This window comes from Schistocerca serialis, unplaced genomic scaffold, assembly GCF_023864345.2.
Source record: "Schistocerca serialis cubense isolate TAMUIC-IGC-003099 unplaced genomic scaffold, iqSchSeri2.2 HiC_scaffold_1393, whole genome shotgun sequence".
Lineage (NCBI taxonomy): Eukaryota > Metazoa > Arthropoda > Insecta > Orthoptera > Acrididae > Schistocerca > Schistocerca serialis.
In genome coordinates this window covers 28,945,513-28,961,447 of record NW_026047617.1, presented here as the reverse complement: position 1 = coordinate 28,961,447, position 15,935 = coordinate 28,945,513, and positions in this window count along the sequence as shown.

The window sequence follows — 15,935 nt, the reverse complement described above, 5'->3', positions numbered from 1 at the left end:
CTGAACGTTACAATTAACTATCATTTTTGCGTCGGATTCGAAAATCTAGACTCACAGGAGAACGAGGCAGCAATAGACCCTTGGAGACAAGTAGGCTGGAGGACGATGTATTGGATCGCGACGCAATTTGAGTCTTCTATCGTCATTAGGAGGCGCTGAACGTTACAATTCACTATCATTTTTGCGTCGGATTCGAAAATCTAGACTCACAGGAGAAGGATCATATTGTGCCCGAGACAGCAATATCCCCTTGGAGACAAGTCGGCTGGAGGAAGATGTATTGAATCTCGACGCAATTTGAGTGTCCCATCGTTATTAGGAGGCCCTAAACCTTACAATTAACTATCATTTTTGCGTCGGATTCGATAATCTAAACTCACAGGGGAACGACCATACGGTGCCCGAGGCAGCTATTGACCCTTGGAGACAAGTCGGTTGGAGGACGATGTTTTGGATCGCGACGCAAAATGAGTGTTCCATCGTCATTACAAGGCCCTGAACCTTACAATTAACTATCAGTTTCGCGTCGGATTCGAAAATCTACTCACAGGAGAAGTTCATACGGTGCTCGAGACAGCAGTATACCCCTTGGAGACAAATCGGCTGGAGGACGATGTATTGAATCTCGACGCAATTTGAGTCTTCTGTCGTCATTAGGAGGCGCTGAACGTTACAATTCACTATCATTTTTGCGTCGGATTCGAAAATCTAGACTCACAGGAGAAGGATCATATTGTGCCCGAGGCAGCAATATCCCCTTGGAGACAAGTCGGCTGGAGGACGATGCATTGAATCTCGACGCGATTTGAGAGTTCCATCGTCATTAGGCGGCCCTGAACGTTACAATTAACTATCATTTTTGCGTCGGATTCGAAAATCTAGACTTACAAGAGAACGACCATAAAGTGCCCGAGGCAGCATCAGATCCTTGGAGACAAGTCGGCTGGAGGACGATGTATTGGATCGCGACGCAATTTGAGTGTTCCATCGTCATTAGGAGGCCCGGAATGTTACAATTAACTATCATTTTTGTGTCGGATTCGAAAATCTAGACTCACAGGAGAACGACCATAAGGTGCCCGAGGCAGCAATAGACCCTTGGAGACAAGTCGGCTGGAGGACGATGTATTGGATCGCGACGCAATTTGAGTCTTCTATCGTCATTAGGAGGCGCTGAACGTTACAATTCACTATCATTTTTGCGTCGGATTCGAAAATCTAGACTCACAGGAGAAGGACCATGTGGTGCCCGCGGCAGCGATATCCCCTTGGAGACAAGTCGGCTGGAGGCCGATGTATTGAATCTCGACGCAATTTGAGTGTTCCATCGTCATTAGAAGGCCCTGAACGTTACAATTAACTATCATTTTTGCGTCGGATACGAAAATCTAGACTCACAGGACAACGACCATAAGGTGCCCGTAGCAGCAATAGACCCTTGGAGACAAGTCGGCTGGAGGACGATGTATTGAATCTCGACGCAATTTGAGAGTTCCATCGTCATTAGGCGGCCCTGAACGTTACAATTAACTATCATTTTGGCGTCGGATTCGTAAATCTAGACTTACAAGAGAACGACCATAAAGTGCCCGAGGCAGCATTAGACCCTTGGAGACAAGTCGGCTGGAGGACGATGTATTGAATCTCGACGCAATTTGAGTCTTCTATCGTCATTAGGAGGCCCTGAACGTTATAATTAACGATCATTTTTGCGTCGGATTCGATAATCTAAACTCACAGGAGAACGACCATAAGGTGCCCGAGGCAGAAATAGACCCTTGGAGACAAGTCGGCTGGAGGCCGATGTATTGAATCTCGACGCAATTTGAGTATTCCATCGGCATTAGGAGGCCCTGAACGTTACAATTAACTATCATTTTTGCGTCGGATTCGAAAATCTAGCCTCACAGGAGAACGACCATAAGGTGCCCGAGGCAGCAATAGACCCTTGGAGACAAGTCGGCTGGAGGACGATGTATTGGATCGCGACGCAATTTGAGTCTTCTATCGTCATTAGGAGGCGCTGAACGTTACAATTCACTATCATTTTTGCGTCGGATTCGAAAATGTAGACTCACAGGAGAAGGACCATGTGGTGCCCGAGGCAGCGATATCCCCTTGGAGACAAGTAGGCTGGAGGCCGATGTATTGAATCTCGACGCAATTTGAGTGTTCCATCGGCATTAGGAGGCCCTGAACGTTATAATTAACTATCATTTTTGCGTCGGATTCGATAATCTAAACTCACAGGAGAACGACCATAAGGTGCCCGAGGCAGCAATAGACCCTTGGAGACAAGTCGGCTGGAGGCCGATGTATTGAATCTCGACGTAATTTGAGTGTTCCATCGGCATTAGGAGGCCCTGAACGTTACAATTAACTATCATTTTTGCGTCGGGTTCGAAAATCTAGACTCACAGGAGAACGACCATAAGGTGCCCGAGGCAGCAATAGACCCTTGGAGACAAGTCGGCTGGAGGACGATGTATTGAATCTCGACGCAATTTGAGTGTTCCATCGTCATTAGAAGGCCCTGAACGTTACAATTAACTATCATTTTTGCGCCGGATTCGAAAATCTAGACTCACAGGACAACGACCATTAGGTGCCCGAGGCAGCAATAGACCCTTGGAGACAAGTCGGCTGGAGGCCGAAGTATTGAATCTCGACGCAATTTGAGTGTTCCATCGTCATTACAAGGCCCTGAACGTTACAATTAACTATCATTTTTGCGTCGGATTCGAAAATCTAGACTCACAGGAGAACGACCATAAGGTGCCCGAGGCAGCAATAGACCCTTGGAGACAAGTCGGCTGGAGGCCGATGTATTGAATCTCGACGCAATTTGAGTGTTCCATCGGCATTAGGAGGCCCTGAACGTTATAATTAACGATCATTTTTGCGTCGGATTCGATAATCTAAACTCACAGGAGAACGACCATAAGGTGCCCGAGGCAGAAATAGACCCTTGGAGACAAGTCGGCTGGAGGCCGATGTATTGAATCTCGACGCAATTTGAGTGTTCCATCGGCATTAGGAGGCCCTGAACGTTACAATTAACTATCATTTTTGCGTCGGGTTCGAAAATCTAGACTCACAGGAGAACGACCATAAGGTGCCCGAGGCAGCAATAGACCCTTGGAGACAAGTCGGCTGGAGGCCGATGTATTGAATCTCGACGCAATTTGAGTGTTCCATCGGCATTAGGAGGCCCTGAACGTTACAATTAACTATCATTTTTGCGTCGGATTCGAAAATCTAGACTCACAGGAGAACGACCATAAGGTGCCCGAGGCAGCAATAGACCCTTGGAGACAAGTCGGCTGGAGGACGATGTATTGGATCGCGACGCAATTTGAGTCTTCTATAGTCATTAGGAGGCGCTGAACGTTACAATTCACTATCATTTTTGCGTCGGATTCGAAAATCTAGACTCACAGGAGAAGGACCATGTGGTGCCCGAGGCAGCGATATCCCCTTGGAGACAAGTAGGCTGGAGGCCGATGTATTGAATCTCGACGCAATTTGAGTGTTCCATCGGCATTAGGAGGCCCTGAACGTTATAATTAACTATCATTTTTGCGTCGGATTCGATAATCTAAACTCACAGGAGAACGACCATAAGGTGCCCGAGGCAGCAATAGACCCTTGGAGACAAGTCGGCTGGAGGCCGATGTATTGAATCTCGACGCAATTTGAGTGTTCCATCGGCATTAGGAGGCCCTGAACGTTACAATTAACTATCATTTTTGCGTCGGATTCGAAAATCTAGACTCACAGGAGAACGACCATAAGGTGCCCGAGGCAGCAATAGACCCTTGGAGACAAGTCGGCTGGAGGCCGATGTATTGAATCTCGACGCAATTTGAGTGTTCCATCGTCATTACAAGGCCCTGAACGTTAAATTAACTATCATTTTTGCGTCGGATTCGAAAATCTAGACTCACAGGAGAACGACCATAAGGTGCCCGAGGCAGCAATAGACCCTTGGAGACAAGTCGGCTGGAGGCCGATGTATTGAATCTCGACGCAATTTGAGTGTTCCATCGGCATTAGGAGGCCCTGAACGTTACAATTAACTATCATTTTTGCGTCGGGTTCGAAAATCTAGACTCACAGGAGAACGACCATAAGGTGCCCGAGGCAGCAATAGACCCTTGGAGACAAGTCGGCTGGAGGCCGATGTATTGAATCTCGACGCAATTTGAGTGTTCCATTGGCATTAGGAGGCGCTGAACGTTACAATTAACTATCATTTTTGCGTCGGGTTCGAAAATCTAGACTCACAGGAGAACGACCATAAGGTGCCCGAGGCAGCAATAGACCCTTGGAGACAAGTCGGCTGGAGGACGATGTATTGAATCTCGACGCAATTTGAGTGTTCCATCGTCATTAGAAGGCCCTGAACGTTACAATTAACTATCATTTATGCGTCGGATTCGAAAATCTAGACTCACAGGACAACGACCATAAGGTGCCCGAGGCAGCAATAGACCCTTGGAGACAAGTCGGCTGGAGGCCGATGTATTGAATCTCGACGCAATTTGAGTGTTCCATCGTCATTACAAGGCCCTGAACGTTACAATTAACTATCATTTTTGCGTCGGATTCGAAAATCTAGACTCACAGGAGAACGACCATAAGGTGCCCGAGGCAGCAATAGACCCTTGGAGACAAGTCGGCTGGAGGCCGATGTATTGAATCTCGACGCAATTTGAGTGTTCCATCGGCATTAGGAGGCCCTGAACGTTACAATTAACTATCATTTTTGCGTCGGATTCGAAAACTAGACTCACAGGAGAACGACCATAAGGTGCCCGAGGCAGCAATAGACCCTTGGAGACAAGTCGGCTGGAGGACGATGTATTGGATCGCGACGCAATTTGAGTCTTCTATAGTCATTAGGAGGCGCTGAACGTTACAATTCACTATCATTTTTGCGTCGGATTCGAAAATCTAGACTCACAGGAGAAGGACCATGTGGTGCCCGAGGCAGCGATATCCCCTTGGAGACAAGTAGGCTGGAGGCCGATGTATTGAATCTCGACGCAATTTGAGTGTTCAATCGGCATTAGGAGGCCCTGAACGTTATAATTAACTATCATTTTTGCGTCGGATTCGATAATCTAAACTCACAGGAGAACGACCATAAGGTGCCCGAGGCAGCAATAGACCCTTGGAGACAAGTCGGCTGGAGGCCGATGTATTGAATCTCGACGCAATTTGAGTGTTCCATCGGCATTAGGAGGCCCTGAACGTTACAATTAACTATCATTTTTGCGTCGGATTCGAAAATCTAGACTCACAGGAGAACGACCATAAGGTGCCCGAGGCAGCAATAGACCCTTGGAGACAAGTCGGCTGGAGGACGATGTATTGGATCGCGACGCAATTTGAGTCTTCTATAGTCATTAGGAGGCGCTGAACGTTACAATTCACTATCATTTTTGCGTCGGATTCGAAAATCTAGACTCACAGGAGAAGGACCATGTGGTGCCCGAGGCAGCGATATCCCCTTGGAGACAAGTAGGCTGGAGGCCGATGTATTGAATCTCGACGCAATTTGAGTGTTCCATCGGCATTAGGAGGCCCTGAACGTTACAATTAACTATCATTTTTGCGTCGGATTCGAAAATCTAGACTCACAGGAGAACGACCATAAGGTGCCCGAGGCAGCAATAGACCCTTGGAGACAAGTCGGCTGGAGGCCGATGTATTGAATCTCGACGCAATTTGAGTGTTCCATCGGCATTAGGAGGCCCTGAACGTTACAATTAACTATCATTTTTGCGTCGGATTCGAAAATCTAGACTCACAGGAGAACGACCATAAGGTGACCGAGGCAGCAATAGACCCTTGGAGACAAGTCGGCTGGAGGCCGATGTATTGAATCTCGACGCAATTTGAGTGTTCCATCGTCATTACAAGGCCCTGAACGTTACAATTAACTATCATTTTTGCGTCGGATTCGAAAATCTAGACTCACAGGAGAACGACCATAAGGTGCCCGAGGCAGCAATAGACCCTTGGAGACAAGTCGGCTGGAGGCCGATGTATTGAATCTCGAAGCAATTTGAGTGTTCCATCGGCATTAGGATGCCCTGAACGTTACAATTAACTATCATTTTTGCGTCGGGTTCGAAAATCTAGACTCACAGGAGAACGACCATAAGGTGCCCGAGGCAGCAATAGACCCTTGGAGACAAGTCGGCTGGAGGCCGATGTATTGAATCTCGACGCAATTTGAGTGTTCCATTGGCATTAGGACGCCCTGAACGTTACAATTAACTATCATTTTTGCGTCGGGTTCGAAAATCTAGACTCACAGGAGAACGACCATAAGGTGCCCGAGGCAGCAATAGACCCTTGGAGACAAGTCGGCTGGAGGACGATGTATTGAATCTCGACGCAATTTGAGTGTTCCATCGTCATTAGAAGGCCCTGAACGTTACAATTAACTATCATTTATGCGTCGGATTCGAAAATCTAGACTCACAGGACAACGACCATAAGGTGCCCGAGGCAGCAATAGACCCTTGGAGACAAGTCGGCTGGAGGCCGATGTATTGAATCTCGACGCAATTTGAGTGTTCCATCGTCATTACAAGGCCCTGAACGTTACAATTATCTATCATTTTTGCGTCGGATTCGAAAATCTAGACTCACAGGAGAACGACCATAAGGTGCCCGAGGCAGCAATAGACCCTTGGAGACAAGTCGGCTGGAGGACGATGTATTGGATCGCGACGCAATTTGAGTCTTCTATCGTCATTAGGAGGCGCTGAACGTTACAATCCACTATCATTTTTGCGTCGGATTCGAAAATCTAGACTCACAGGAGAAGGACCATGTGGTGCCCGAGGCAGCGATATCCCCTTGGAGACAAGTAGGCTGGAGGCCGATGTATTGAATCTCGACGCAATTTGAGTGGTCCATCGTCATTAGAAGGCCCTGAACGTTACAATTAACTATCATTTTTGCGTCGGATTCGAAAATCTAGACTCACAGGACAACGACCATAAGGTGCCCGAGGCAGCAATAGACCCTTGGAGACAAGTCGGCTGGAGGCCGATGTATTGAATCTCGACGCAATTTGAGTGTTCCATCGGCATTAGGAGGCCCTGAACGTTACAATTAACTATCATTTTTGCGTCGGGTTCGAAAATCTAGACTCACAGCAGAACGACCATAAGGTGCCCGAGGCAGCAATAGACCCTTGGAGACAAGTCGGCTGGAGGCCGATGTATTGAATCTCGACGCAATTTGAGTGTTCCATCGGCATTAGGAGGCCCTGAACGTTACAATTAACTATCATTTTAGCGTCGGGTTCGAAAATCTAGACTCACAGGAGAACGACCATAAGGTGCCCGAGGCAGCAATAGACCCTTGGAGACAAGTCGGCTGGAGGACGATGTATTGAATCTCGGCGCAATTTAAGAGTTCCATCGTCATTAGGCGGCCCTGAACGTTACAATTAACTATCATTTTTGCGTCGGATTCGAAAATCTAGAATTACAAGAGAACGACCATAAAGTGCTCGAGGCAGCATTAGATCCTTGGAGACAAGTCGGCTGGATGACGATGTATTGTATCTCGACGCAATTTGAGTGTTCCATCGTCATTACAAGGCCCTGAACGTTACAATTAACTATCAATTTTGCGTCGGATTCGAAAATCTAGACTCACAGGAGAACGACCATAAGGTGCCCGAGGCAGCAATAGACCCTTGGAGACAAGTCGGCTGGAGGCCGATGTATTGAATCTCGACGCAATTTGAGTGTTCCATCGGCATTAGGAGGCCCTGAACGTTATAATTATCTATCATTTTTGCGTCGGATTCGATAATCTAAACTCACAGGAGAACGACCATAAGGTGCCCGAGGCAGCAATAGACCCTTGGAGACAAGTCGGCTGGAGGCCGATGTATTGAATCTCGACGCAATTTGAGTGTTCCATCGGCATTAGGAGGCCCTGAACGTTACAATTCACTATCATTTTTGCGTCGGGTTCGAAAATCTAGACTCACAGGAGAACGACCATAAGGTGCCCGAGGCAGCAATAAACCCTTGGAGACAAGTCGGCTGGAGGACGATGTATTGAATCTCGACGCAATTTGAGTGTTCCATCGTCATTAGAAGGCCCTGAACGTTACAATTAACTATCATTTTTGCGCCGGATTCGAAAATCTAGACTCACAGGACAACGACCATAAGGTGCCCGAGGCAGCAATAGACCCTTGGAGACAAGTCGGCTGGAGGCCGAAGTATTGAATCTCGACGCAATTTGAGTGTTCCATCGTCATTACAAGGCCCTGAACGTTACAATTAACTATCATTTTTGCGTCGGATTCGAAAATCTAGACTCACAGGAGAACGACCATAAGGTGCCCGAGGCAGCAATAGACCCTTGGAGACAAGTCGGCTGGAGGCCGATGTATTGAATCTCGACGCAATTTGAGTGTTCCAGCGGCATTAGGAGGCCCTGAACGTTATAATTAACGATCATTTTTGCGTCGGATTCGATAATCTAAACTCACAGGAGAACGACCATAAGGTGCCCGAGGCAGAAATAGACCCTTGGAGACAAGTCGGCTGGAGGCCGATGTATTGAATCTCGACGCAATTTGAGTGTTCCATCGGCATTAGGAGGCCCTGAACGTTACAATTAACTATCATTTTTGCGTCGGGTTCGAAAATCTAGACTCACAGGAGAACGACCATAAGGTGCCCGAGGCAGCAATAGACCCTTGGAGACAAGTCGGCTGGAGGCCGATGTATTGAATCTCGACGCAATTTGAGTGTTCCATCGGCATTAGGAGGCCCTGAACGTTACAATTAACTATCATTTTTGCGTCGGATTCGAAAATCTAGACTCACAGGAGAACGACCATAAGGTGCCCGAGGCAGCAATAGACCCTTGGAGACAAGTCGGCTGGAGGACGATGTATTGGATCGCGACGCAATTTGAGTCTTCTATCGTCATTAGGAGGCCCTGAACGTTACAATTCACTATCATTTTTGCGTCGGATTCGAAAATCTAGACTCACAGGAGAAGGACCATGTGGTGCCCGAGGCAGCGATGTCCCCTTGGAGACAAGTAGGCTGCAGGCCGATGTATTGAATCTCGACGCAATTTGAGTGTTCCATTGGCATTAGGAGGCCCTGAACGTTACAATTAACTATCATTTTTGCGTCGGGTTCGAAAATCTAGACTCACAGGAGAACGACCATAAGGTGCCCGAGGCAGCAATAGACCCTTGGAGACAAGTCGGCTGGAGGACGATGTATTGAATCTCGACGCAATTTGAGTGTTCCATCGTCATTAGAAGGCCCTGAACGTTACAATTAACTATCATTTTTGCGTCGGATTCGAAAATCTAGACTCACAGGACAACGACCATAAGGTGCCCGAGGCAGCAATAGACCCTTGGAGACAAGTCGGCTGGAGGCCGATGTATTGAATCTCGACGCAATTTGAGTGTTCCATCGTCATTACAAGGCCCTGAACGTTACAATTAACTATCATTTTTGCGTCGGATTCGAAAATCTAGACTCACAGGAGAACGACCTTAAGGTGCCCGAGGCAGCAATAGACCCTTGGAGACAAGTCGGCTGGAGGACGATGTATTGGATCGCGACGCAATTTGAGTCTTCTATCGTCATTAGGAGGCGCTGAACGTTACAATCCACTATCATTTTTGCGTCGGATTCGAAAATCTAGACTCACAGGAGAAGGACCATGTGGTGCCCGAGGCAGCGATATCCCCTTGGAGACTAGTAGGCTGGAGGACGATGTATTGAATCTCGACGCAATTTTAGTGGTCCATCGTCATTAGAAGGCCCTGAACGTTACAATTAACTATCATTTTTGCGTCGGATTCGAAAATCTAGACTCACAGGACAACGACCATAAGGTGCCCGAGGCAGCAATAGACCCTTGGAGACATGTCGGCTGGAGGCCGATGTATTGAATCTCGACATAATTTGAGTGTTCCATCGGCATTAGGAGGCCCTGAACGTTATAATTAACTATCATTTTTGCGTCGGATTCGATAATCTAAACTCACAGGAGAACGACCATAAGGTGCCCGAGGCAGCAATAGACCCTTGGAGACAAGTCGGCTGGAGGCCGATGTATTGAATCTCGACGCAATTTGAGTGTTCCATCGTCATTACAAGGCCCTGAACGTTACAATTAACTATCATTTTTGCGTCGGATTCGAAAATCTAGACTCACAGGAGAACGACCATAAGGTGCCCGATGCAGCAATAGACCCTTGGAGACAAGTCGGCTGGAGGCCGATGTATTGAATCTCGACGCAATTTGAGTGTTCCATCGGCATTAGGAGGCCCTGAACGTTACAATTAACTATCATTTTTGCGTCGGGTTCGAAAATCTAGACTCACAGGAGAACGACCATAAGGTGCCCGAGGCAGCAATAGACCGTTGGAGACAAGTCGGCTGGAGGCCGATGTATTGAATCTCGACGCAATTTGAGTGTTCCATCGGCATTAGGAGGCCCTGAACGTTACAATTAACTATCATTTTAGCGTCGGGTTCGAAAATCTAGACTCACAGGAGAACGACCATAAGGTGCCCGAGGCAGCAATAGACCCTTGGAGACAAGTCGGCTGGAGGACGATGTATTGAATCTCGGCGCAATTTAAGAGTTCCATCGTCATTAGGCGGCCCTGAACGTTACAATTAACTATCATTTTTGCGTCGGATTCGAAAATCTAGAATTACAAGAGAACGACCATAAAGTGCCCGAGGCAGCATTAGATCCTTGGAGACAAGTCGGCTGGATGACGATGTATTGTATCTCGACGCAATTTGAGTGTTCCATCGTCATTACAAGGCCCTGAACGTTACAATTAACTATCATTTTTGCGTCGGATTCGAAAATCTAGACTCACAGGAGAACGACCATAAGGTGCCCGAGGCAGCAATAGACCCTTGGAGACAAGTCGGCTGGAGGACGATGTATTGGATCGCGACGCAATTTGAGTCTTCTATCGTCATTAGGAGGCGCTGAACGTTACAATTCACTATCATTTTTGCGTCGGATTCGAAAATCTAGACTCACAGGAGAAGGACCATGTGGTGCCCGAGACAGCGATATCCCCTTGGAGACAAGTAGGCTGGAGGCCGATGTATTGAATCTCGACGCAATTTGAGTGTTCCATCGTCATTAGAAGGCCCTGATCGTTACAATTAACTATCATTTTTGCGTCGGATTCGAAAATCTAGACTCACAGGACAACGACCATAAGGTGCCCGAGGCAGCAATAGACCCTTGGAGACAAGTCGGCTGGAGGACGATGTATTGGATCGCGACGCAATTTGAGTCTTCTATCGTCATTAGGAGGCGCTGAACGTTACAATTCACTATCATTTTTGCGTCGGATTCGAAAGTCTAGACTCACAGGAGAAGGACCATGTGGTGCCCGAGGCAGCGATATCCCCTTGGAGACAAGTAGGCTGGAGGCCGATGTATTGAATCTCGACGCAATTTGAGTGTTCCATCGGCATTAGGAGGCCCTGAACGTTATAATTAACTATCATTTTTGCGTCGGATTCGATAATCTAAACTCACAGGAGAACGACCATAAGGTGCCCGAGGCAGCAATAGACCCTTGGAGACAAGTCGGCTGGAGGCCGATGTATTGAATCTCGACGCAATTTGAGTGTTCTATCGTCATTAGAAGGCCCTGAACGTTACAATTAACTATCGTTTTTGCGTCGGATTCGAAAATCTAGACTCACAGGACTACGACCATAAGGTGCCCGAGGCAGCAATAGACCCTTTGAGACAAGTCGGCTGGAGGCCGATGTATTGAATCTCGACGCAATTTGAGTGTTCCATCGTCATTACAAGGCCCTGAACGTTACAATTAACTATCATTTTTGCGTCGGATTCGAAAATCTAGACTCACAGGAGAACGACCATAAGGTGCCCGAGGCAGCAATAGACCCTTGGAGACAAGTCGGCTGGAGGACGATGTATTGGATCGCGACGCAATTTGAGTCTTCTATCGTCATTAGGAGGCGCTGAACGTTACAATTCACTATCATTTTTGCGTCGGATTCGAAAATCTAGACTCACAGGAGAACGACCATGTGGTGCCCGAGGCAGCGATATCTCCTTGGAGACAAGTAGGCTGGAGGCCGATGTATTGAATCTCGACGCAATTTGAGTGTTCCATCGTCATTAGAAGGCCCTGAACGTTACAATTAACTATCATTTTTGCGACGGATTCGAAAATCTAGACTCACAGGACAACGACCATAAGGTGCCCGAGGCAGCAATAGACCCTTGGAGACAAGTCGGCTGGAGGCCGATGTATTGAATCTCGACGCAATTTGTGTGTTCCATCGGCATTAGGAGGCCCTGAACGTTATAATTAACTATCATTTTTGCGTCGGATTCGATAATCTAAACTCACAGGAGAACGACCATAAGGTGCCCGAGGCAGCAATAGACCCTTGGAGACAAGTCGGCTGGAGGACGATGTATTGAATCTCGACGCAATTTGAGTGTTCCATCGTCATTAGAAGGCCCTGAACGTTACAATTAACTATCATTTTTGCGTCGGATTCGAAAATCTAGACTTACAGGAGAACGACCATAAGGTGCCCGAGGCAGCAATAACCCTTGGAGACAAGTCGGCTGGAGGACGATGTATTGGATCACGACGCAATTTGAGTCTTCTATCGTCATTAGGAGGCGCTGAACGTTACAATTCACTATCATTTTTGCGTCGGATTCGAAAAACTAGACTCACAGGAGAAGGACCATGTGGTGCCCGAGGCAGCGATATCCCCTTGGAGACAAGTCGGCTGGAGGACGATGTATTGAATCTCGACGCAATTTGAGTGTCCGATCGTCATTAGGAGGCCCTAAACCTTACAATTAACTATCATTTTTGCGTCGGATTCGATAATCTAAACTCACAGGGGAAGGACCATACGGTGCCCGAGGCAGCTATTGACCCTTGGAGACAAGTCGGTTGGAGGACGATGTATTGGATCGCGACGCAAAATGAGTGTTCCATCGTCATTACAAGGCCCTGAACCTTACAATTAACTATCAGTTTCGCGTCGGATTCGAAAATCTACTCACAGGAGAAGTTCATACGGTGCTCGAGACAGCAATATACCCCTTTGAGACAAATCGGCTGGAGGACGATGTATTGAATCTCGACGCAATTTGAGTCTTCTGTCGTCATTAGGAGGCGCTGAACGTTACAATTCACTATCATATTTGCGTCGGATTCGAAAATCTAGACTCACAGGAGAAAGATCATATTGTGCCCGAGGCAGCAATATCCCCTTGGAGACAAGTCGGCTGGAGGACGATGTATTGAATCTCGACGCAATTTGAGAGTTCCATCGTCATTAGGCGGCCCTGAACGTTACAATTAACTATTATTTTTGCGTCGGATTCGAAAAACTAGACTTACAAGAGTACGACCATAAAGTGCCCGAGGCAGCATCAGATCCTTGGAGACAAGTCGGCTGGAGGACGATGTATTGGATCGCGACGCAATTTGAGTGTTCCATCGCCATTAGGAGGCCCTGAATGTTACAATTAACTATCATTTTTGTGTCGGATTCGAAAATCTAGACTCACAGGAGAACGACCATAAGGTGCCCGAGGCAGCAATAGACCCTTGGAGACAAGTCGGCTGGAGGCCGATGTATTGAATCTCGACGCAATTTGAGTATTCCATTGGCATTAGGAGGCCCTGAACGTTAAAATTAACTATCATTTTTGCGTCGGATTCGATAATCTAAACTCACAGGAGAACGACCATACGGTGCCCGAAGCAGCAACAGACGCTTGGAGACAAGTCGGCTGGAGGACGATGTATTGAATCTCGACGCCATTTGAGTGTTCCATCGTCATTACAAGGCCCTGAACGTTACAATTAACTATCATTTTTGCGTCGGATTCGAAAATCTAGACTCACAGGAGAACGACCATAAGGTGCCCAGGCAGCAATAGACCCTTGGAGACAAGTCGGCTGGAGGACGATGTATTGGATCGCGACGCAATTTGAGTCTTCTGTCGTCATTAGGAGGCGCTGAACGTTACAATTCACTATCATTTTTGCGTCGGATTCGAAAATCTAGACTCACAGGACAACGACCATAAGGTGCCCGAGGCAGCGATATCCCCTTGGAGACAAGTAGGCTGGAGGCCGATGTATTGAATCTCGACGCAATTTGAGTGTTCCATCGGCATTAGGAGGCCCTGAACGTTATAATTAACTATCATTTTTGCGTCGGATTCGATAATCTAAACTCACAGGAGAACGACCATAAGGTGCCCGAGGCAGCAATAGACCCTTGGAGACAAGTCGGCTGGAGGCCGATGTATTGAATCTCGACGCAATTTGAGTGTTCCATCGGCATTAGGAGGCCCTGAACGTTACAATTAACTATCATTTTTGCGTCGGGTTCGAAAATCTAGACTCACAGGACAACGACCATAAGGTGCCCGAGGCAGCTATAGACCCTTGGAGACAAGTCGGCTGGAGGCCGATGTATTGAATCTCCACGCAATTTGAGTGTTCCATCGTCATTACAAGGCCCTGAACGTTACAATTAACTATCATTTTTGCGCGGATTCGAAAATCTAGACTCACAGGAGAACGACCATAAGGTGCCCGAGGCAGCAATAGACCCTTGGAGACAAGTCGGCTGGAGGACGATGTATTGGATCGCGACGCAATTTGAGTCTTCTATCGTCATTAGGAGGCGCTGAACGTTACAATTCACTATCATTTTTGCGTCGGATTCGAAAATCTAGACTCACAGGAGAAGGACCATGTGGTGCCCGAGGCAGCGATATCCCCTTGGAGACAAGTCGGCTGGAGGACGATGTATTGAATCTCGACGCAATTGGAGTGTCCCATCGTCATTAGGAGGCCCTGAACCTTACAATTAACTATCATTTTTGCGTCGGATTCGTAAATCTAGACTCACAGGAGAGCGACCATAAGGTGCCCGAGGCAGCAATAGACCCTTGGAGACAAGTCGGCTGGAGGCCGATGTATTGAATCTCGACGCAATTTGAGTATTCCATTGGCATTAGGAGGCCCTGAACGTTACAATTAACTATCATTTTTGCGTCGGATTCGATAATCTAAACTCACAGGAGAACGACCATACGGTGCCCGAGGCAGCAACAGACACTTGGAGACAAGTCGGCTGGAGGACGATGTATTGAATCTCGACGCAATTTGAGTGTTCCATCGTCATTACAAGGCCCTGAACGTTACAATTAACTATCATTTTTCCGTCGGATTCGTAAATCTAGACTTACAAGAGAACGACCATAAAGTGCCCGAGGCAGCATTAGACCCTTGGAGACAAGTCGGCTGGAGGACGATGTATTGTATCTCGACGCTATTTGAGTGTTCCATCGTCATTACAAGGCCCTGAACGTTACAATTAACTATCATTTTAGCGTCGGATTCGAAAATCTAGACTCACAGGAGAACGACCATAAGGTGCCCGAGGCAGCAATAGACCCTTGGAGACAAGTCGGCTGGAGGACGATGTATTGGATCGCGACGCAATTTGAGTCTTCTATCGTCATTAGGAGGCGCTGAACGTTACAATTCACTATCATTTTTGCGTCGGATTCGAAAATCTAGACTCACAGGAGAAGGACCATGTGGTGCCCGAGGCAGCGATATCCCCTTGGAGACAAGTAGGCTGGAGGCCGATGTATTGTATCTCGACGCAATTTGAGTGTTCCATCGTCATTAGAAGGCCCTGAACGTTACAATTAACTATCATTTTTGCGTCGGATTCGAAAATCTAGACTCACATGACAACGACCATAAGGTGCCCGAGGCAGCAATAGACCCTTGGAGACAAGTCGGCTGGAGGACGATGTATTGAATCTCGACGCAATTTGAGTG